General features: G+C 34.7%; 1 long non-coding RNA gene across 4 annotated transcripts; it reads left to right on the top strand.

Moving 5' to 3' along the window:
* Positions 1–8348: 8348 nt before the first annotated feature.
* LOC132603557 (uncharacterized) lies at positions 8349–20237 on the top strand. Of its 4 annotated transcripts, XR_009568393.1 has the most exons (9): positions 8349–10413; positions 11004–12264; positions 14305–15108; positions 15601–15695; positions 16097–16201; positions 17050–17106; positions 17270–17489; positions 19535–19609; positions 19989–20237. It is a non-coding gene; the product is annotated as an uncharacterized LOC132603557 (long non-coding RNA). The 4 variants fall into 4 exon arrangements; XR_009568394.1 differs by having other exon boundaries at positions 12185–12264; positions 15601–16201; XR_009568395.1 differs by having other exon boundaries at positions 11525–12264; positions 15601–16201.
* The last annotated feature ends 4669 nt before the right edge of the window (positions 20238–24906 follow it).

Raw genomic sequence — 24906 nt, 5'->3', positions numbered from 1 at the left:
AAAAGTGCGGATTACACAATACAATAACAAAATAAAAAAGACATAAAAGAATCCGCACCCTATAAAATATGGCACTTAAACCTAAATATAACAAATTTTCAAACGTACTTCGGAGCACTTTATAACCCCTAAAACGACAATCCAAATGTATATGTATGCTTGATGTAATTGTTATATCCCGCATTTTTGTACAATCGGATAATTCAAGGTAATTGCGGGAAGATGACGAGCAAGGCCTTACTTTTATTTTGTTAAGCATATGAGTTGCCTATGAAGAATTTAGAAGCGGGATTATTAAGAAAGATTAGGGGCAAAAAGGTAAATTTGCAATATGACTCGTGGAGATATGGAGGAAGGCGGAGGGCAAATTTGGAAGTTGGAAAAATTAAAATTTGTCATGAAGTGCAAAAAAAAAATGGGCTAGATCACTTTGGGCCAAGGTTGGCCATCCAACTTCCTTCTTAATGGGCAAAGCCCATATGGGAATTTAGTGAATGATTTAAAAGAAGACCAAGTCTTCATAAAATTCATAGAATTCTCTAGACATTTCAAGAAACCAAGAACACACACACACACACAAAAAAAAAAAAAAAAAAAAAAAAAAAGCTTCAAGGGCCATTTCGGCCAAGTGCAAAATTGCCAAGAAAATTGACAAAAAATTCCTTCAAAAATCATTTCCTACCAATTCAAGGGTTCCTAGCAAGGTGAAGGGGTTGTTGGAACAAGAAAACCCCATAATCACACAAGTTGTCCATTCTAGTCAAGAGAAGAAGTGGAGAAAAAGGTAAGGTGAAACTCTTTTCTTACATGTTATGGATGTTTATGCATGTTGTAGTATGCAAAAGCGAGTGAAATTCATGAAAAACAAGAATATAGGTGTGGCCGTGTATGCCTATGTGTGTGTAGGAATCATGTTGTAATTATTTTATTTAGTGTTTGGTTGTTATTGTTGTGAATGTTATGTTGAAAATGGAAGTTGAATGATTTTGGAAAGGTTGTAGTTGTGTATGCATGATGGTGGCCGTGTGGTGTATATTGTATGTATAGCCGTGTATATGTGTTGAATTGTGAAGGAATGGTGAGCAAGTTTTATTTAGTATGTTGGTTGTTGTGTTGTGAATTTTATGTTGCAAATAAAAGCATAATGAGCTTAGTGAAGTATTAGTAGTTGGAGGCTTGTCTTGGAAGATTATGTAAATTGAAAATTATGTCCTTACATGTATGGAAGATAATGATATTAGTATGGTGTTGTTGGAATATATATTATAAGGTTGTTATCGTTTTTATTGGAGTTGGAAGGTTTTGAAGGAAGTAGTATATTAATTGAATCGTTGAAATGTATTTTGGATAAATCGTTAAAATTGTTAGTGTGATTGTTGATATTGTTGTGAATAGTTTGGCCGGGTTGAATTCCCGGATTGTTGTTGATGAGGATTGTCCAAGGTGATTTTTGGGAATGATGTATTTACAGGGGAAGTGCTGCCGGAATTTCGGTAGCCAAGTGTCACTTTAAGAATTCAATTCTAAATGCTCTAACCAAGGTTGGTAAATGTGACCAATTTGTAGATTTTGGCGGATTTGCAACTTGAGTTTGAAATAGCATAAGGAGCGGAAAGAGGTATGTAAGGTCTTATCCTTTCTTTCTTGGCATGTCTTAGGCATACTAGGTTGGATATGAACCTCGGGGACAACCCTATTCTCCGGAATCCGTACCTAAAGTTTCCCCTTTTTCATTCAGTAGAATTGAACTAGGAATTGTGTGAAATGTTGGAAAAACTTCCTAAACCTCTAGAACTTGCATAAATAGGACCCGACTACCTTGAAACCCTCACAAGTAACGCCATGACATGTAACATATGCAAACTGTGTACGCTACCTCATTCGGCCCGAGGTGGGCCCATTGTTCCCGGATTTTCCTTATCGTTCCGCTTGACTTACTTTGAAGTTGAATCCAAAAGAAACCTTTGATCCTTATTCCGTTATCAAATGACAAGTGCTATACCTATTCCAACGAGAATACTTCTATGACGATAATGATAACGATGATGTTAGAAAAGAGAACATGCCTACGATAAGTATGACCAGAACGATTCCATGACCAAGATTTCTAAGCAAAGGATTCAATGTGAATATGAAGGTGACAGACTAGTTCTTGATCCTTATCTCCATTTCTTAGCTATGACACTATGTTCTAAGGATTTCAAAGCCTATGAATTGACGTCTATGATGCCTATGATTTCATACTACGTTTTCTTCTAGTATTATTCTTCGTTGGTAGTCTCGCCTTAAAATACTCGTTCCTTCAAGGTGGGACAAAGTGATCACGGTTGTTCCATAATGCAATCGGAGGTCACCGACCTTACGTCACTCCGATGGATACATGATTTTCCTTGGGCTCTCTTGCATGCTTATATGACATATATATATATATATATATATATATATATATATATATATATATATATATATATATATATATATATATATATATATATATATATATATAAGACATGTATATGAACATGGGGTGGGGGAAGGGATACATGGGGAATGGGAAGGGAAACATGTTTCACTGCCACCTGGTCAGCTGGCTTATCATCCCGGTCGCGGGATGCCCGGACGCGGGATATATATATATATATATATTTGGGCGAGCCGATGTACTTCGGCGCAATGTGGGCGAGCCGACATTGTTTGGTGCTATGATATTACATAATATACTATGATATGCTATGACATGATACGATGTGAAATAAGCTCTATTTTCTATGAATATGAAAAAGAAATGTTTTCAAAAGACGGACAAGCATGCATGGTATCCGGCCTGAAAAAGGTATTCCGATGTACAGGTTACTTTCTTGTCTCATTATATGTCCTATGACCCTATGATATTGATAATCATACTCTATGTTCTGTTTGTATTACCTTCCATGCCTTACATACTCGGTACACTATTCGTACTGACGTCCCTTCTTGTGGACGCTGCGTTTCATGCCGCGCAGGTCAGCAGGTAGGCGGATCTGGTTCCTAGGAGCTCTATCAGCAGGAATCGGCAGCGCTCCAGTTGTCCCGGAGCCTCAGTCCCTTGGTACTATTTTGTGTATATATTCGGGCACAGCAGTACTCGGCCCTTCCTATGTATATGTGTACTATGTTTAGAGGATCGTAGGCAGATATGTACAGTTAGATGTTTCGTACTTTTGATGGTCCTCGTCGTTGTATACTGTGCTAGTAAAGCTTATTAGCCTATGTTTATAAGTATGCTCCTAATATTAACGTTTAGTAAACAACAACAAAAAAATGGTATAGTTCATACGGCCCGCTCAGTAATAGAGGTAAGATGATAGATAAGGGGTGCTCGGTACAAGTATCGGGTACCCGTCGCGGCCCTAGTTGGGTCGTGACAGTAATGAGCCGATATTATTGTACACTAAAAAAAATATTAAGTTCTATATAAAATATTTATATTCCGGTGTTTTGAAACGTGACTAATCTTCGGTCAAAGTACGCAAAAAACCTTAATTTTTGAGTTTGATAAGAGAAAGAATAAAGGTTGGGTCGGGTTTTAGGTATGGGTTTCACGCACAGATTCTGTGCGTGAAAGGGACAAAATGTAAATGTACACTTTGGCCCTTTCACACACAGAATCTGTACGTGAAGCCTAGTTTGGTTTCAATTTTTTTTTTCTGGGTTACAAAAGTGCCGGACTCGTAAAAGTCTCATGTCAACTACTCCCTCTGTCCAATTTATGATTAGGCACAAAATTTAAAAAAGAATAGAAGATTTTTGAAATTTGAAGTTCAAAACTAGTCTTAGATATTTGTGTAATAATAAATCATTTTTTAAAGTTAAATTGTTTCTAAATATAGGAATGTGACATTCTTTTGGGCCGACCAAAAAGAAAAGTGTGTCACATAAATTGAGACGGAGGGAATAAAAGTTAATTATTTATAAAAGTTGGATTATATTAATAATATGAAAAATAAGATAAATTATCTACTAAAACAAGTTAAAATACGTACACTAATATATACAATTTTTTTACATGATCATAAGTTCATAATTTAAATCTTTTTCAGACATTTTCTCTTATTCTATAAGAGGGAGTTACCTAGCACCTCTTCGTCCACATGCCTGTATAGGCAAAAATGATTGGACAACTTCCTCTGATATGTGGGCGCCATGTGAACATGTGTGCTTGCATTAGGGTTATATTTGGAATTACAGGTTTATCTTGCTGAGCTGTATTGCAGCGTTTGGTGTAGGGACTTAACGTTTGCCTCTGTTGACCCAAAAATTAGGGATTTTTCGTGTATTATTGCACCCTTGCATTGTTAATTGATTGACTAAGCAAACCTTTTTCTAAAGTTTGATATCGCCCCTGCTTTTGCACCTTTTTACGATAAATGCACCTGTACATTTTTGTAAATCCAACAAAAGTTTGAGCCTTCTTTGAATGCCCAAAAGGCATTATAGCTGCTGATGTCACATGAAAGTGATGGATGCTCTGACAAATTTACATTGCTTTCAAATTTTTCTTCTAGCAAACGTGAACTTCCTCTTCGTATTAAGCCTGTCAAGTGGGTCGCCGGACCATTTAAACGTTGGCCACACGGGGGCTGGTTCGGGGCTGGGCCGGGCTGAAGTTAAAGAGCCGGGCTGGGGGCTGGAAAAAGAGTGTCCGGCCCAGCCCCTACCCGGACAGAGGTTACACCTTGAGCTAACTAGGTCGGGTCGGTTTTTTTTTTTTTTTTTTTAATTTTTGATAAGTTCTAATACAAAAATAGACATTTACATTTATTACTAATAATAAAATTAACATTTACATCTAATGAGAAAATTGCTAAACTAAAAAAAAATTTAGTCGTTGTCAAATTCAAAAAGTTAATCGTTGTAAATTTAAAAACTAGTCGTTGCCAATTTTATTTGAACCCCTAAATTTATGAATAAACTACACTTTGGTCATATTTTCAGACTATAAATACCCCTCCATTCTTATTCATTTTCACACAATTCTCTCATTATCTAAATTTGTTATTCAACTAGTGTACATTACTACTTTCAACTTCCATGTATAATCCTCCACCTCCACCTTCTCCTCGAGTTCGAAGATCAACTTCAAGTGCAGTGTGGCTGCATTTTGAGCGAGTCAACGCGAGGAACATGTTAAATGTCAACATTGTGGTGACATATATTTCCATAAGTCCGGAGCGTCAGGTATTAGCCTATTGGTGTGTGTGTGGGGGGGGGGGGGGGAGGGGAGATTTACCGGTGTGTTGCATAGGCACTTGTGAAAAAGCACAAATTTGAACTTTGAAGTTTATCTCTTTTTATCAAATGATTAATGACGACCTGAATCCGTATTTTTCTATACAAAAATAGAAGAATTGGTGTGAATCGATTCTACATTGAAGAAAGAATCAATTATTCATTGATCAAATCATTCACTCCATAGTCTGATAAATCTTTTGAAGAACTGATTAGTCAGATGAGAATAAAGATAGAGTCCCGTTCTACATGTTATGAGGCGTAAACAAAAAAATACACCGATCGGGCATACTATGTGTATGGACTAGTATCTAACAAAAAGAGCTCCTTTTTAAAAGAAAAATTAAAATAGATCTAACTTTACCATATTCATTTGTAAAATCTTAAATAAAAATAATAGTAAAGTCCTTTTTTGAGTTAACAAGAGAAGCTCATTTTTGTATATTAAAATTCTTCTTTATATTATAGTTGATCTAATTTCAATTTTTTTTCCACCTACGGGAAATTTCAAGGCAATAAGTCAAAGTAAAAGAATTTTAGTTAGGGAAAAGACATCATTTCTCCCCCTAAACTGTCCGCAAAACTCACTTTAGCACTGTAACTTTACTGACGTTTATTTACCCCCTTATTCTAGTCTGAAATGAAATTAATACCCCCTTAATAGGTGTCGTGGCAAAAAAATATTATTAATTTTTGGGAAGCGCGTGAAAAGGCAAAAAACTAATTATTGTCCAAATTATACATGTGTCATCTTATAATTGGATGATATATAATTACCCATACTTAATTATGTTTTTAATTATGTTTTTCTTAATTTTTTATATCATTTTAGATTTCCATTTTTTTTTCCTTTTCTCTTTCTTCCTTTCTAGTGGTTTGACACCATCTCCGATCCAGCTCCTCCATGCCATTCTCATGCTTTTTTTTTCTGAAAATAAATTTGCTTGATGAGTTGACTATTAGACATAATAAAAAAAATGATAAGATTTATTTTATAGGCAGATTAGATATGAATTTGGTGGCCGGAAAACTTGTTCGCCGGCGCCATTTTTTCCGATGAAATTGAGCACGTATGTGTTTTCCAGATCTTTCCCGTTTCTTAATTGAAATTCTCTACCCTTTCATGAAGGCCGAGGAGAGAACAATTCACTTTGAGTTTTTTCTCAAATTTGTACGCTTCAACAAACGTTGGCCGAAAAAAAAAAATCCGGACAAAACTTCCATTTTTCCGGATTGATAATTTTATCCGATTTGGTTTTGTTCCTTCATGGAAGAGAGATTTCAGGATTTTTGGAGTTTCATGGTTGTTGATGGAAGAAGAAAGGTAGCCATTGTTGTTGATGGAAGAAGAAAGGTGGAGAAAGAAAAAGAAAAGAAGAGAGAGAGAGAGAGAGAGAGAGAGAGAGAGAGAGAGAGAGAAAGAGAAAAGAGAGACTATCTGACGTGTTAGTGACTTGTGTCGTTGAGGTGGCGCTTATGCGGCGTGCGTGTATAGCACCTTCCAACCATGAAAATGGTATTGCACGTATAAAGTGGTATTTAATTAACTTAAAATTTGTTTAGGGGGTAAGTAAACGTCCGTTAAGTTAAGTTGCTAAAGTGAGTTGTGCAGCCAAGTTTAGGGGAGAAATGATGTGTTTCCTCTTTTAATTATATATTACCTCTGACCTAAACAATTATGAACTATAGTATAATTGTATGTTGAAGTGTTGATATTTGGAATAACCATATCTCTAAAAGATAAAGTTGTTCCAAACAGTGTGTTAAAAGGCAGTTTCAGAGCTTGCCTCGGGGCAGGGCATTGGCAAAACGCCCCAGGGCTCACGTGCGGGACTTAGTTCCTGTGAGGCTTTTACCTCAAGCGCCCAACTGTACGCCCTAAATACGCCTAATACCCAACGCTCGGGGCTCTCCTAACAGTTCTTACACAAATTATATGTTAAATTCCTTAATTAGAATCGCAAACCCTTATAATTCTTTAACAAATGAATGATACTTAATAGTTTTTCATCTATAGAAATAAAAAGATTGGGTGTAACTCAAATAACAAGTCGTAGTATTGCATACATTTGAGAACATCGCGAGGGTGAATATCACTTTATATTTCTTTTAAAAATACATAACCGAATTGTACATTTTTACTTGTCATTGTTCTTTTGTCCTATGTATCAAAATTATCATATTTGATTATTTCGCTATTTGAAAGTAATTTTATTTTTATTCATGAAGGAGTTACGTTTTAATTATAATACTGAGATAAAATGAATAGTATGATAGCAATATTGTTTTTAGAAATAGTGATTTTTTCATTGTTTGAAAGTTAAGATGTTATAGTTAATTTTATTTTTATTCATGAAGGAGTTATGTTTTAATTATAATACTGAGATAAAATAAATAGTATGATAGCAATATTGTTTTAAGAAATTGTGATTTTTCATTGTTTGAAAGTTAAGATGTTATAGTTGATTTGCATTTCGTAATAGCTTTTATTTCATTCTATTATTTATACTTGTAAAATTATGTTATATATAGTTACAAGTTGTAAGTGGCGTATAATGGATTGCTTTGATTAGTTTTTTTTTCTGAGGATCAAGCATTAATAATATATATATATATATATATATATATATATATATATATATATATATATATATATATATTTCATTTATTCACAGTTTTTTTAATGCAATTTTATCTATTTAAAAGTATTTATTGTAATATAATTATTTTATGAAATACTAAAAATTAAATACCTTACGCTCCCGCCTTTTAAAATACTGAGTCCAAATAACACTCAATTCATGCAATGCATTGAGGAAGTTGTTCCAAATAACACTCCAATTCATGTAATAATGCATTAATGTTGTCTTGATTTTTTTTGTTTTTCTTTAACCATTGGGTTATTTTTTACTAGTTTATTTAATTTAAACTATTAATAAGTGAAGCTTGCTCGTACAACGAAGGGCAAAATAGTAATTACTCATGAGTCCATTCATCTTCTAACACTAAAACACGTGTCCCATTCTTTTGTTCAACTTTGTTCGACATTTTTGGGACCTTCTAGGGCATTTTTGGTACAACGCTCTCTGGTCTTCTTTTCGGTTATGTTCTTTTTCTTTTCCCTCATTCATTCTTGCTTTGTTTGAAGTTTTTTGCATCAATTAAGTGATGCATATTGATAATTTACTTTAATGTTATAGTCTTATGAAGGATTTTGAGGTTTTCACTTTGAAATTGGGATTTTAAGAATTTGATTGAACTCTCATGATTAGACAATTGAAAGATTTGAAGCTCATACATGATTAAAGATTGAATTAGATACTTCGGTGCTGTCAGAGATTAGGTTCGGATGTAATTGTATAACATCTTGTTGATTGTTCTGGTGAGTTATGTTCTTCTCTATAACTGCTGCTCAATTTTTGTTTTCAATCTCTGAGGTTGTTTCCATACATTCTCCATCTGTTCCTTCATGCCATGTTTTCATTATTTTTCTCTCCTTTTTCATGGCTTGATCAGTTTCTCTTTTTTTCTTTTACCCTTTAATCGTCGCTTTAATTCTCTTTCTCTTCGTTCCAGTTTCTATTGCATGTTCTTGCATCGACTTTCTACTTCTACTATTTTTCTTTGATAAGTTCAGCATACCTATTACTGCATTTTTAATGCTCGTAGGGAATTGGAAAAGGAAAACATCTGCTTTCGACCTTGGTGTTTGCCTTTTCCAATGTTTATCGGAGTTGGAAAGCTGGACTATATGCTAAAGTAGTTGATCCTCATTTTGAAATATCTTTTTGTTGCGGACTACAAACGTAAATGGATTTTAATATAGTATCCTTGTTAATGATTTTTGCTTATGCTAGATGTTTGTTGCAATAGTTGGGGTTTCATAAAGAATTGTTTCCATGTGCAGATTACGTGATTTAGTTTAGTCCTATGTAAACATGTTTACTCAGAAGAACTAAAAAAAAAAAATACTAATAGCAAGGTGTTTTAAACTTAAATAGCACGTACTGATCAAATACAAAGATAATTTACGATCAAAGCGCTTAGCTCAGTGAGGGCTTCACGTAAAATCTGGTGTGCTTATTTGCTTGCTAATATTTAGTGTACTATTACTTATTCGCTTCTTCTTTCATAATCTTCTGTTATTAAAACAATAGATGTTGGACTTAAGCAAATAAATCTGTTAATAGCTTCTATTACTAGGGTTAAATCCGTCCCTAAGGCTTGTGGTAGGTTTAGTCAAGAATTTTTAAGAGAAAACACATTAACTTCTTTGATTGCTGGTCATGTTCATATTTCTCACTCTTGTTTTCCTAGGCATCCAATTTTGCTGCGTTTGTTTTTGAGTTGGTAAGATTGAAAAAAACTTCTAGCCATCCAAATAATGCTTAAGCTCATGGGTCAGTGAAGCACATAATCATCAATTATATTTTCCATGACTATTTACTTTGATTAACAGGCACAATTGTATTTCTACATTGGGATCTTGTTGTTATTTATAATTTGTGTATCCAAATTACCTATTAAAAAACGTTAACGAATATACATTTCTAATCAGAATATTGAAGGTAAAACGCTCTTGATCATTCTTCACTAAATTTTGAGGAAATTGACTATATCTCTGCTTTGGGCATTATTTTTCGGGATATTCCGGTAAGAACAAGGACCAGTTAGAAGCAGGACACAAATGCCCCTGCTACTTATTCCACATAGCAAGAAAAAGGATGAGAAATATGATTGTATAGCTATATTTATGAAATATATTTGATTGTTTTTTCAATTTATGTGATCGCTAAAGAAGTCTTTTCATATATCAACTAACGGTGGTTTCCTTGTTAAGGATTCTTGTGATAAGATAATAGTTAGCAGGAGCAACAATTGAGTATTGGGATTGCCTTTTTTGTTTGTGGGGTTGGTGTTACAGGTTTGTAAAAATCTTTTGGTGGCTGAATGTGTGTGCTGTAAAGGTTGGACCATGGTGTTGCTTCTTTTAATACTTTACTTCTCAATAACATATGAAATGTAGTTTATTACAAAATATCTACCCATGAGTTCTTTGCATGATTATTTCGGCAGGAAAACGAGGGTGCACCAATGTTGGGGGTTTCGTCAGATTGTAGCCTATCCCACCATGAAGTTCATGAGGTATTCTACGATCCCAGGACTTCCATTTTTATTAGTCTGTGATGATTGGGTTAGGTCTCTTAGGTTGCTGATGGTAAAAATTTCCGCTTATATGCTGATTTATAAATACTATTTGGGAAAGCGATGAATATTTGTAACAACAAGTTGGAGGTTCGTTGTACCTCTTCAGTTGTTATGCTAATATCAGCTTTGATAATTGCAGCATGTAGGTGTAATTGGCATCTTTCAAGAATAATAAGCGATAAAATATTAGAGAAGTCTTCTTGAGCTTCTCTTTACTCGAAAAGGTCGATGTTAACTTTACATTCTCGAATTAAAGAAAAAGATTGATGTAATAGTATTAGGACTTCTTGTGCGTTAGAAGGTTCAATTGATACAGAACCTTCTAACTTCGATTTTTTTTTTTTTTGTAGCTAAGTCTATGGCATTAGCATATAAAACTCTTCTTGTTGGGAAGCAAGGTCCACATCTGGTACATATATTTTTTTTAATTGTAACCACATTCAGAACTTACTCTACTAATAAAGAGATGATGTTTTTCTATCTAATTTGCAATAAGTAAATTCATTTAATAATTAGTTAGGTTGCAGCTGCTTGATGAAGAATTATTTGGGATCCTATGGTACTTCCAAGTTCCAATGGAGTAAGAGGTACAATTAAAGCTATAAAAAAGATTATTAAAATACAATATTGGAGGTTGGGTGTACCTCTTCAACATGTTATACTATCACTATCTCTGATTAACGCAACCTGTAGGTGTAATTGGCTTCTCATGAATAACTACTTAAGTAATAACATAGTAGAGAAGTCTTCTTGAGTTCTCTTTACACAAAAAGATCTATTTCATAGGCTTGGGACTTCTTTATGCACTAGAATATTCTACTGAAACCAAGGCACCTAACTTTGATTTTCGAGATGACAAATCATGATGCTCTTTATTCTGCTCTTGATGAAGTTGTATGTGGAATCCTAAGGTATTTTTAATGGAGTAAGACATATAGTTAGCTCTAAAAATTTCTTGAAATGTATTGTTTAACATCTCCAATTTTTTCTTCTTAAACATATTGATCAGCAACCAATTTTTTTAAAAAGAAAAATTCTGTTGACTTAGGTTGGCAGTACCATAGAGCCTTAAAGGTTGGAGATCTTACGCGGTTACACTTCAACTCTTGGATGACTCCTATTTCTACTCCTCTTAATTATTAGTATGTTATGATTAAACATCATTTATTTCCTAATTCTTTTCCCTCTAGATTTTAGAGGATGCTTTTCGATACATATGATCCAGAAAGTTCTATTTCTTCTGAATCTTGGCTATGGTAACCAATCTCCGCAGGTTTGATTTTTCGCTTTGATTTTTACCAATTTGTGGCCAATATGTTGATGTTTGTTTTTACTTTTGACACAAATATGTCGAAGTTATCCTCCAAATGATTCCCACATATAGTGATCATTTCAATCAACACAATGTTTCCATTAGCATAATGTAGTCTTTTGGTAGTTTGTGTGTTGGGATAGTGTTAACAAAATTGCAAATAGGATAGGGTTCCTAAGATTTCTAGCGCTTATTTATATTGATGGACTTTTTATAAGTAATGCTTCTGTTGATGGACAAAACAGCACAAAGATGGCGCTCACTGACAGGAACCATAGTTTAGCCTAATCTATCAACTATCTAATCTTGCAGAGAAGCTAGAAATTGCGACCAAAGTTGCAACACATTCTTAAAGTTGCAACCCAAAGCTGATTGACTTAATTAAATCTGTTTCAGGGAAGCAGCGACAAGCATTCTCTACGTCAGAGTATTATCGGATTCAACTTACACCAGCCTTCAAAAGTATTTAGTTTTTGGTAATCCTGTTGAACGATTGGAACAAGTTTGGAATCATCTTCTTAGTGTTTAACTATTTTTGTTACCTTTGATTGTACAAAAAATATAAATATCGACTTGTAACACCCCGTATCATTAGAGCTTTAGCGGAAAAACTGAAGGTTTGAACGTTTTGCGGAAATGGTTGATAGGCCTACTTCGGGCAGCCATAACTCCTTGATTAGTAGGGAATTTGGAAAAGTACCCTTAATGAAAGTTGTAGTACGTATAAATACCTTTCTAACGATATAAGGACCAGGCCAATCATAGATTAGATCAAGGAGATATGATCGTCTCAATATGCCTAATAGTAAGACACTTAAAATTCTATAAAATCGGCTAAGTTTTCGATACGTCTGCCTTTCAGTCAAATTTCGTGAAAATCCGTTGGGAATTTGAGACAACTTAAAACAAGAAAGTTGTAGCTCTTTGAAATAGCTTTCCAACAGTATATTGTGGAGCCCAAACAGAGCTCTGTACAAGAAGTTATGACCATTTTACCGAACATTGCATAGAATCGACACACGTCGCTTTTCAAGGCGCGTGCGATGGCCCCGCATCGCGGGCCGATCGCACAACTCTGAGTATCGACCTGCAGAATGTCGCGCGATGCATGCACGTCGAGGACCCATCGCGTAACAGGTCGGGTTTCGGGTCAAAAGTCGGGATTTCGCGTTTTAAGTTATATTTAAGTTTGGGGTTTATTTCCCTAACACCCCTAGTCACGAAAAATCACCCTAAAGTCAGAGGGAACAAGTCCCAAGCCTCAAGAACCCTCCAAAGTAAGTTTTATCATGATTCTAGATTGAATTCAAATCCCTAATCTCTTTCTAACTTGAGTAAACCCTTCTAATCGATAGAGTTGTGAGTGGAACATTGTTATTGGGCGAGGAAACCCTAGAACTCGAATTCAAGAGGATTGAACGTCAAAAAGGTAATGCTTCTACACTCTAATAATTCATAATAGTGAATTGATGAGTTCTTGGTAGAATAGTAAATGAGTTTAGTAAAGAGAATTACACGAACTATAGTAGGGTTTTGGATTGTTGACTTGAGATTGTTATAATCATATGGGTGATGGAGAATGATGTTAATTACACCTAATTGAGATTCTAGAATCACCTAGAAGTAATAGAATGAGAATTGGGTGAAGAATCACCATTAATGGAGATTGTGGAGCTTTATGCCCACTAAGTGTTTGATAAAATGCTTAGATGACCAAAGCATGAATATTATTGCTAATATAGAATCCCTTTGACTTGTATTGATATATATCAAAGTTGAAAGGGTTGACGAACATTGTATTACGCTCAAAGGCTGGAATTAAGGTATGTGAGGCTAACTATCTACGTTAGGGAATGTTCATGATTCTCCCTACGCCTCATTCTTCATACTTGTCAGTAATTTGACTCAGAATATAGTTTAGCCCTAGTTTCATGATATGATATAGAATTGTTATCTTCTAGGGTTACAGTTACAGAATTCGTTCATAGTTATCAATTTGAATATCATGAACTCAACACGTAATCTTTATAGACTTATGTATTGTTACCACATGAGTCTCAGTCTAGAAATCTAGTATGCTAAGAAAGAGTCAGCGTTTTCAATTTAGTCCAGCATGTCTATTTCAGTTCAGCATTGTTCATTGTTGTTATGGTCTCAGTCCTTATTAATTAACCATAATTATACATATGTGATTTTGCTCGAGGGCACAACACAGTCTTGTGTATACGGATACATGGCCGAGGCCATTGACTGATGCACTACCAGGCCGAGGCCATAGCGTGCATTTATTATTGGGCCGAGGCCCCACATATACAAATACAGATAATACAGACGATTCAGATACATAGCAGGGAGTATTCACATCTCTACTTCCTTGCTATTACAGTTACAGTTATTAGTTTCAGTTTCAGTTTCAGTTTCAGTATTTTATTGCTTCAGTTGCTTTACATACCAGTACAATTCAAATATGCTGATGTCCCTTTTTATTGCTTGGGGGCCTGCATCTCGCGATGCAGGTAACGACATACAGGTTGACGATCCAGCTACTTAGGAGTGTTCGTATCAGCTATTGTGGTGAGCCCCAGTTTCCTTCGGGGCAATATCAGTCATGCAGTTCTCACAGCTTTCTAGACAATTACCTTTTTGTATTCATTAGAGGCTTCATAGACACAGTTCAGACAGTCAGATATTTGTTATGTTAGCCTTATAGACAGTTATACTCAGTTGTTCAGTTGTTTTGGTTTAGCCATGTTGGCTACTTTCAGATGTTCAGATTGTCTAAGTATTTCCGCATTATGATATTTCAGTCAGACATTTAGTTAATCAGCATGTGTTAGTTTTATTTTATAAATTAGTTATGTTTTGGTATCACATGTTGATTCAGCCAGCCAGTTGGTTCACTCGGTCACATGCAGTCAGGCACCGGGTGCCGTGTTACGTCCAGGCCCAGGTTCGGGGGCGTGACACGACTATTAATAAGTAAAACTTTCCATGGACGACGAAGGGTACACTTGGTATTTCAAATTATTTGTACAGCCTACGTGTTACTCGTGTACGTCCCCACGTGTGTCCACGCTGATATCGAAGTTTTCACTTTCATTCCTCTAGTTTCTTTCTTTTGGCATTTGCCACTGCTTTTTCCTTCCCGCTTTTTTCATATTTCTTCAGTTCCAGTTCATCTATGTTCAGCTATTATTTTCCCCAATTTCGCTGTGCTTTAAAATCTGTTGCTCTCTTCTAATCTTTCACTTTATCTTGACCTAATCGCGTTGTGGTTCAATTTGATTTCATGCGGTAGCTTCGACTATTTTATATTTGTGGTGAGTTACTTTCTGAACTATTTCTCTTGCTTGGTGTATTGATTTGCACATGCATGTATCTATAATTAACTGTTCTTGACTAATGTAAGCCATTTGACTCTGAAACGGCTCTTCATCTTTTGAAGTTATTAATGATTTGTTCTCTGTTCTTGCTGTCTTGATTTAATTTAGTATCTTTGATATTTTATGGCTACATATTTTTTCCTGTTTTTTCTTTACCCTATTTCGTGGAATGTGTAAATGCATGTGATTTCTGCTCCACATTTTTGTTTAATCTTTAATTTCTTGTCAACTTCTTTACATTTCTATTCTAAATCTACATGTCTGATTAGAGAATAGGAGTACCATTGATGCTCATAAAGTGTTTGATAAATTTCTTATAGGAAATAAAATTCTCCATGACATGCTTCTTTCCGAATCAAGCATTATTTACCTTCTAGACTTCAGTTTGCTTGATCCTTGTTATTTAACATTTCATTAAACATGCTGCAGCATTGAAGTAGCCAACCAAATGGACCTGATCAATGTACTGGAGATATAACGGTTTTCATAATTACTTAGGCAACAGTCGCAGAAGACTCCAATTGGTAGGAATGATCTATAAATATTCTTTCCTTTCCTTGAGGGTCATCTAAAGTCATTGCAACCTTTAAGAGTGTCGTGACACGTGATATTATCCCCTTGGAAGGAGTACCATGTGAAGATAATATTTCAACTCAAGTAAAAAGAAAGAATTTTACCTTAACAATCGCCAACAGCATTGTCGAAAAGCTTTATAATATATGAGTAATAGCCATGACGAAGATGAAGCGATGTAGCTGCTCTAGGCTTTCATATGATTTAAAAGGTTCATGGTTCTGACAAAATGTTTGACTCGGATTATTGACACTATGTTAGAAACAATTTAGAAAGACAGAGAAGCTATGCAACCAAAGGCAATAAACTTAAAAAAATAGTTATCTGCTTTTTGAAGGATAATGAGTTGCAGGTACATCTTATGGCAACATAAATAGATTTGATACAAGATATTGGAATAATGGTCTCATATGCCACATAGAAGATCAAATTTACCTCTCCGTGTGTTTGATTGAAGGTATATAATACTCACCTAAGCTTACGCTCCTTCATATCTTTATTCTCCCTTTCTTCATCAACTTAAGACTTTGGACATGGGCATTTGTGGATGCTCAACTATTTCTAATTTGGAATTGCTCCTATAACTGGGTGCTGAATTAACATATTTATACTAATTACCAGGTTTCCTATATAAGTAATAATGTTGGCTCCATACTCTAATGGGTGCTCAGGCACCCATAAGCCTTAATGTAGATCCGCCACTGCACATGGGACAATTGCATTATTGTAAAGTTTTGACATTATGCTATTATTAGATATGATGTTGTAAGTTGCTGTGAGTAGGAGAGAAATGAATGAAAGAGGCATCAAATCTATATACCAAATGTTGAAAATGATTATGACAGGAAAAACAACCTCTGGGGATGGAAGGAGGGGAATCCAAGTTTTGAAGCACTTTTTTCTTTTCTCTTGATTCTCTAAACTCATTGTACATCAACATAGAATACGTTCTTTCATTTTCTCCACAGCAACAAAATTTATAACATTAAAAAACGTATAGACCCAATGTCACATTCAGTAAAGATTTATGATCTGTGTTAATTCATATCATAAAAGGTCCCAAATGTGATTATGTTTGTTGTTACATGAATTGAAACTGTAACAATTGGATTCTAAATTAATCAAAAAATACATTGATTTTAATATGTAAATAAACATTCATGAGTGTGGAAACATTTGTTGTATAGGGCGACACAACTACAATAAGTGAGTTTACTAGCTTTTATCCGGTAGAAAATTAGTCCTTTTTTTTTCCTACCAGTTTCTCAGTTGTCAATATTATGATATGCCATTTCTATTTTCCAGAAAATGTTTGCACTCAATGTGATGTTCGAGAACATTGGCAAGGAACTACATTTCTTGGTAGGAGAATATGCTATCGGTTGCAAATTTTCACTTCGTAATGGTTTTGAATTTGCTGGTGCAGTTAAATAGCCCTTCCATTGTTTTTATAACTGTTTCTTTGACTGCATTCCTTTAAGAAATGAATTTTTTTTAATAATATAATAGTTCTTGACCTTTGCAGCTTGAAGATATGGGATTATCTTTTGGTTTTAGCAATCCTAATGATATCAAAGCAGTGATCAATATTCCTTAATCAAGGTTCCTTCAACGTGGAGTTTGTAGAACTTCTTGACAGATGCTTCACAATCTTAGCATGATAAATTTAAAAACATCCATCTTCATCAGAGTATATCTAAAGGTTTTGTGGTCGCTCGCTTCCACACTGTATAGAGCTACCAAGAGTGAGTCCATCCCGAAACTATATGCATTTAATTGCTTTGTATTACATTATATCTAACTATTTGTTACTTCATTGGATGTGATGATCTGATGGATAGGCAACTACTATAGCTGCTACAAGGAGCTTGTTGATGAGCTCATTCTATGAGATTGACTTTCTGACTGTTAGTATGACAAATATAATGTTTGCAGCAAGTATGAGTAGATTTTTGCATCTGAAGTACAAGAGTTCTGCATCTGAAGTACAAGAGTTCTGCTATATAAAACACAACTCAAATCCTTTACTTTCAATTATCTAATTCTCTTGAGTGATTAGTTGAAGTTTCATCAATGAGTATGACTAGCAGGCTCATTAGCTGAAGAATAGAGTTGAAACTAGAAATTGAAGTTAATCAAATAATTTTTACAACTGTAAAATCAAGATAGACCTTGAAAGAAAGCTTCAGGGAAGCTATGAAATGCGGATTCTTTGGATAAAGATCTGACGCAGGAGGTTGAAAAAGCTAAGAAAAGGCTGGACGTCCTAGAGTCCCTTATTTACATGTAGTACAGGAAAATTTGAAGCTTTGATGCAGTCTTTTGGTTATGATTTCCAGTTTCAATTGGCATGGGTGTTTCAATGCATTTCCATTTATGCCCCCATAGAATGATATTCATCAGTGTAGTCTTCTTGTTGGTGTATATGTGCCTTCAATAAAACTCCTAGAGGAATCAACCTTGACATTAATTAGAAAAAGGCCTGCTATAACTGCTTTTGTAACATGAAAATGATACGTTTCTCAGCAGAGACAAACATTAGTTGAATGCATTAGAGTAGAAGTGAAGAAAGATGACAGATTTTACATTGATGTTGTGCTTTATGCTTTGAGCTTTGATTTGGTTAACAAAGGAATATTACTTCCAGAATGCCTCTGCTATGTTATATTAGTTTATATGTACGAAGATAACTGAAGGTGACCTTACATTACTCTTTAATTCTGTTTTTACTTTCTGGAGGCAGCCAAGATAATGTTTTTGAAGCCTGAAAGGCAGGTTATTAGCCTTTAATAGTTTGTGGCCTACTAAATAAAAAAGTTAATAATTTGATTTCATTCCCTCTTAGCTATTGGCTCCTTTTATTAGACCTGATTATTGGCTTGATTTGGTTTTTTTTCTAATGGTTTACTGGCAGCCACGGGTTCTATCATTTTCTTTAGTTTACGTCGAGAATAAGAAGACACCAACTACTTTTGCTTCTTTGCGTTACCTGTATTATTTTATTTTTTTGGCTTCTTGATCAAATGTTATGTATGAGTTGCTGGAATCTAGAAATATATTACAATACATCTTTACAGACTGTAAATCTGAAAGGGAAATTAAGGCTTTTGATACTAGGGTCACAAGACAAGGACTAAAAAGGAAAGAAACAGATGAGATAAAATCTGAAACTTAGATGGGGGGAAGTGTCATTGGCCTTGAGCTACTATTTGAGTGTCTAGAGGTTCCTTGAAGTGGATGTAGACATAAGAAACTTTTGGTGGTCAAGAAGTGCTTTCAACTATTAGAGTTTGTACGCTTTAGCAATCACTGATACTTTTTTGAGCTTAAACTTTGCTGTTTATCTGTTTAGTTGAAAGGTACAGACTTGATCAATATTTGCTAAATTCAAGTTTTAAGTGTCATAGTATTTTTTGTAATTGGGTAACACCAGAACACAATTTATAATGGTTCTTGGAACATGGCTTCTCTATTATTAATCATAATATTGAATTATTTCTAAGAAATTTTATTTATTGCAAACTATTAATCACTTGACCGACTTTGTTAAATATAAGTCCAGAACAAAAATAATGAGAATAGAGGAAGTATGTAACTTCATGAGACTGATACTGCATTTGGCCAGCTTAGGTGTTAGTGCACTATCAAACAAGGTTCATATTTCAGGCATAAATTTACGTATCTTCTGCATCATTTCTTAATTTCGTGGTATGAAGTGTCCTACTTGAGCTAAAGTGATGTTCAGCTTGCTGCACGTTTTAATGACAGGAGAATGCCATCTTTGTTTCAGGTTCTTTATATGTGTACCACAGCCGACAGGCTTTAAGGAAGAATGCAGGGAAATAGACAAGAAAATTCTATAAAGGTAATTAACAAGCAAAAATATTCTCGATCTCATTTGCTTCTCATCGATGGAAGTTTGATTTTCTCAGAATGTATCTAAATTTTTGGCCTAATACTTCTGATGATGATTTGATTGATTCAATCTCTAATAAAAAAGATAAACCTTGGTTATAATTTTGAGTTGAAACTCCCACAAGTTTTGCTAAACTCTGTCCAAAAATATTTCAGATCGTTGCACATGTCCTCGACTTTCTATGTTTAAATCTACCAAAATGGACATCATGTACTTCTCCGGGATAACTATTACCTCAGAAAATTCAGACCATCTAAATTTTTGGCTTCACAAAGTGAATGTATTAGTTGTGACTTGTAACTTCGCATGCTTGGTCTTCTTTTTTCAGGTAATACCTAGATGAATCACGTGCTGCCAACTATAGCTGCTACAGTCCAGCTAGATTTACAATGTAGTACTATAACTTTGTTCCACTAATGAATGTACATAATATGAGGCATATTTCGTTAATTTTATTTGGTGGTGCTGCTTCCTTTCTTTTAACTCCTACTAAACAATTAAACAAATAGGGATCTCTTTTGCATAATATGTTACCAAAATGCCCGTGCCTTGTACGGGCCATTAGTATGGTTAGAAGTGATACATGGAATCTGCCATAAAATAGAACTTGCCAGTCGTGTCACAATATCCACATATTTTTGCGCGGATTGCCTTCAAAGCCAATGGTCTTTAATTTTTGCCCCTCAAATTGTTGGTCCTTAATTTTTGCTCATCGCTTAAAAAAGTGATCCAAAATATGTTGATATTCCCGGTTCGAACCTCGCTCAATAAAAAATTAGAAAAAAATTCGCAAGGCGGAGTTTGCTACCTTAAGAAGAACTCTTATAAGATAGAGTTTGAAATTTTGCCTTGCGAATTTTTGTTTAATTTTTGATTGAGCGGAATTCGAAAACTCAAGAGTTTTTAGATGAATGGCAAAAATTAAAGACCAACAATTTGAGGGGCAAAAATAGAAGACCACCCTCGAATAACAACAATCGTGCAAACTGCCCCAATATCTACTACTAATATCTTCAAGTTTACGATTTTATTTTGTGGATATCATATGCTAGTCCGGTGGTTGTGACTTTGCAGCTGGCTTAATATCTTCCATCTACTCATTCTTTTTGGGAACTCTATATGAAATATCCCTTTTAAAAGTTTAATAATCGAGAACTCTATATGAAATATCCCTTTTAAAAGTTTAATAATCGAAATATCTAACCTTTTAAAATAGGGGATTTTACATAAATGACTACAATTTAGGGGTTTAAAATTGGGCATAGCTACATTTTTAATATTTACACGACGTAGCTATTTTTTTTCGCTGTATACATTTTTTTTCGTTGTATTCATGAATACAACGAATTTCTTTTCTTTTTTTACTCTATTCATGAAATGACTATTTGTATTTATAAACGGGCTCGTTGTATACATGAATACAACGAGTAAAACTAAATACATAAAAACATAGATACTCCAAAATTAACAAATACACCCTAAAAAATGAATACAATCTAAAATATTAACAAAAAAAGCTCAAAAGAGTGAATATAATCGTCTTATTCATGAATACAACAACACCAACCACTAGTTCCGGCCAGATCTGCCGACGATTTTCGGCCAGGTCTACCGAAAATTTCACAACAACAACAACAAGCCTTATGCTAACAAATACACCCTAAAAAAATGAATACAATCGAAAAATTTAATAAAAAATGCTCAAAAAAGTGAATACAATAGCCGTATTCATGAATACAAAACTTCCGGCCAGATCTGACTGTTTTCGTCCAGATCTGACACCGACGCCACTATATCTACGAAAACACCGCTGTCACCAACAACCGCCGTTGTTATCTTTCATCGTCATCGTCACCAACAACTCTGCCATCGGAAAAAGAGAGAGAGATGACGACAGGAAAGGGACAGGAAAGAGGAAGCCGCCGCCACCATCGACAAAGACAGTAGGAGTCGATAGTGGCTTACAACTTTGCCATTAAAACGAAATCGAAGCTTGTTCAAGAACCCTAACAATGTCAGAAATGTTCTTTTTTTTTTTTAAATCAAAAAAATGGAAGAAGATTTTCAACATAATACACATAAAAAACAACTAAAAATAACTTATCAATTTGTGCGCAACTACTATTTAGGGTAACAAAATCAATGGAGGATCCTGTGGAATGAAAATGGAGAAAATAACAGAAAAGGTGACAGAAAGGGGTAGCAGAGAAGGTGAGAGAAAGGGGTTTGAAAATGTGGATAATTGGGATACAGTACCGTTAGTAGGTTTATCTTCTTTTTTATTTTATTTTATTTTACTTTAATAGTTATCAAGTGTCATTAAGATACAATTATTAGCTATGAGATGTAATTATTTGAAACTATAGCTACTAAATATAATTAGATAGTAATAGTGAGTTATATCTTAATATAAGAAATATTTGCACTTATTTTTTTCCGATCATCCTTTTCTCATTAGAACATTTTAACAAGTTAAACATTTTTCTCTCTTTCTCCCATCTTCTCCCACTACCCACACGCCCCTACCTCCCGCGCTTTGGAGTTCTGAACCTAAATAAGGTGTTCTATTTCCAAAAGTACAAAACTAATGCGAAAAATTAACTTAACATTTTTACCTATGTAGCATGAATTTCATATCCTGTATAATTCCTGCGCTATTTCAACCTATATTTTTATTTTTGTTGAGCTGAGCATAAATTGATTTTGATGATAAATAAATAATTATAAAAGAACCAGGTTGCCTGGACAGTTATGCGGATAACTGAATTGCAGAAGTATTATGCAGATTTAACGCTGTCCGGTCGTTTTGAGCACTAGTACTCTTTTTTTTTTCTTTTTTCTAAGAGACGCTTTTCGTAGGCTTAATATGCATTTTATGACTCTCAAGGACGGGTGACACGGGTACTGAGGGACCCAAATATGTTTCGGAAAATAAAACTAAAACTAGAGGTTTGAGAGAGAAAAATTAAATAAAGAGTTGACCAAACTCAACTTTTGGAATTAACAAGCTTGGAGTCGAGCTTTGAAAGATTCTATAGGTTCGAATGATGATTTGGGACTTCGTTGAATAGTTTGGACAGTCCTGAGGGGCTTAGGAGTGATCTGGATGCTTAAGTCGCAAACTTGTTATTTTGTAGAGGGACCCAAACTTGGGTCTGAGCTTTGTTGACTTTTTGACGCTATTGCTTTTACGTCAATATGGGTATCATTAGCTTATTTTAATTGTGTATAATGTGTTTTTGAATAGATTAGGAAGCTTTTAAAGGCGTTACAGAAAGAAAAATTTCGTTATAACTTATGCAATCAGAAACTTCTAAAAGGATGGACTCATACATATGAGCCTCCATATCTATATTTCGGTAAGCAGAGTCTCTAAATAAATGACTCTAACCATCAAATTTACACGCATCAATGAATCATTTAATTAACTCAAGAAAGGTATATGTTCAATGTATAAATTAACCCCTCCCTGCATTGCAGAAATACAAATAAAACGCTAAAAAGTGTAGCAGTAGAGTTTTCTTTAGCTTCAGGACTCCCTGTCTCTATCTGGCGGATGAATCCTGTTGAAAAATGAACCTTGTGCTGGAAAAAGAAAAAATATTTTTTGGATACATGAATTGTCTTAGTTCATGTATAGAAGATTAAATATGATACATGTACCTATTTTATTTTATCCGTGAGTGAAAACTGTTCATGAACTAGGAAGATAAAAAGAATTTCTAGAATTAAATTAGGTGCATGAATTAGTCGAGGTGCATGCTAGAAAGTTCCTATAAATACCTAGGTACTATAGTCATATGATATATGAGAAGAAAAAATGTAGTCTTTTATGCAAGTTAAGTTGGTGGAAGAATATACTCCCCACTTCTCTTCAAGAGAATGATTGAATTTGTAAGTCAAGTTGAGTAGAACAAAGAAGAATCGTTGCATCATTTGTGTTCAACCGAGAATTTGAATTACTTGAGTGTCCTATCCTCCCCTGATTTTTCAACATTTGGTATCAGGGCCACTTGTCTTGAGGGACCTGTCGAGAATCCGAATTTGTCAAAAGATTCGAGAGAATGAATATGAATGAGATTAGCTACTATAGCTATGAGAATGCTATGCTAGAGAAGCATCAACTTGAAGAAATTATTTTAGTAGGTGGAACTACCAAGTTTTCAAAAGTTAAACAACTTTTGAAGGATGTTTTTGAGGTCAAGGTAAGCCTGTCAATTGGGCTGCGTAGGCCCGGGACCTGCCCACCAAACCCGGCCCATAACCGGCCTGGCCCCCCAACCCGGTAAGAGGTTGGTGGGCTGGGCTAGTGGAAAAAATTAGGGGGCTGGGCCGGACATGCCATTTAGCCCGGTAGCTTGGCCCACCAACAGCCCGGGTTCTGGCCCACCGAGGGCCCGACCCGACCCACTTCGAAATAATTTTTTTTTTAAAAAAATTATTTAAGTGGTATGTTTGTGTATATTTTGTATATGTTAATGGTATATTTGTGTATATCTTGAATATGTTGTTGGAAGACTCCCGACAGCTATTTAAGTGCTAAAAATTATAAAAAGTTGAGAATGTGATACAAAATTACATAAGTAATTTAAAATAAAACTTCAAACTTAAATTGATAACATTGCAAATTCAAAACATACAAACTTGAACGGTTAACTTATTACAAATGAAAAGTTCAAAACGCTAGCATCGATGGAGAAATTTAAAGAAGAGATAAACTTCAAAGTTCAATTTTGTGCCTTTTGTCCAAGTGCCTACGTAACAGACTGTACCCCCAAAAACCGGTTTGGACTTATGGAGATATATTTGACCACAATGTTGACATTTAACATGTTCCTCGTCTACTCGCTCAAAATGCAACCACACCGGACTTGAAATTGATCTTCGGACTGGAGAAGGAGGTGGAGGATTATCATTATCCATTAAATTTAAATTTTGAAATTTGAACTTGGAAGTTGGAAGAGAGAGAGAGAGAGAGAGAGAGAGAGAGAGAGAGAGAGAGAGAGAGAGAGATTTAGTTGAGTAGGAAATTTAGGGAAAGAGGAGAGTAGAGAATTGTGAGACAATATGGAGAAGAATGAATGGTATTTATAGATTGAAAATAGGGCTAAAGTATAATTTAAGGAACTTGATGGTTAAAATAAAGTTGACAACAACTAGATATAAAGTATCAAACTTAATAAATTTTAGTATTAGATTTTTTTTAAAAATAATTAAAATCCGGCCGGGGCCACTATCTAAAACCC

The sequence above is a fragment of the Lycium barbarum genome, chromosome 7 (genome assembly GCF_019175385.1).
Source record: "Lycium barbarum isolate Lr01 chromosome 7, ASM1917538v2, whole genome shotgun sequence".
Taxonomy (NCBI): Eukaryota; Viridiplantae; Streptophyta; class Magnoliopsida; order Solanales; family Solanaceae; genus Lycium; species Lycium barbarum.
The sequence above is the reverse complement of the archived record's forward strand: the minus strand, read 5'-3'. Positions and strand labels throughout refer to the sequence as shown.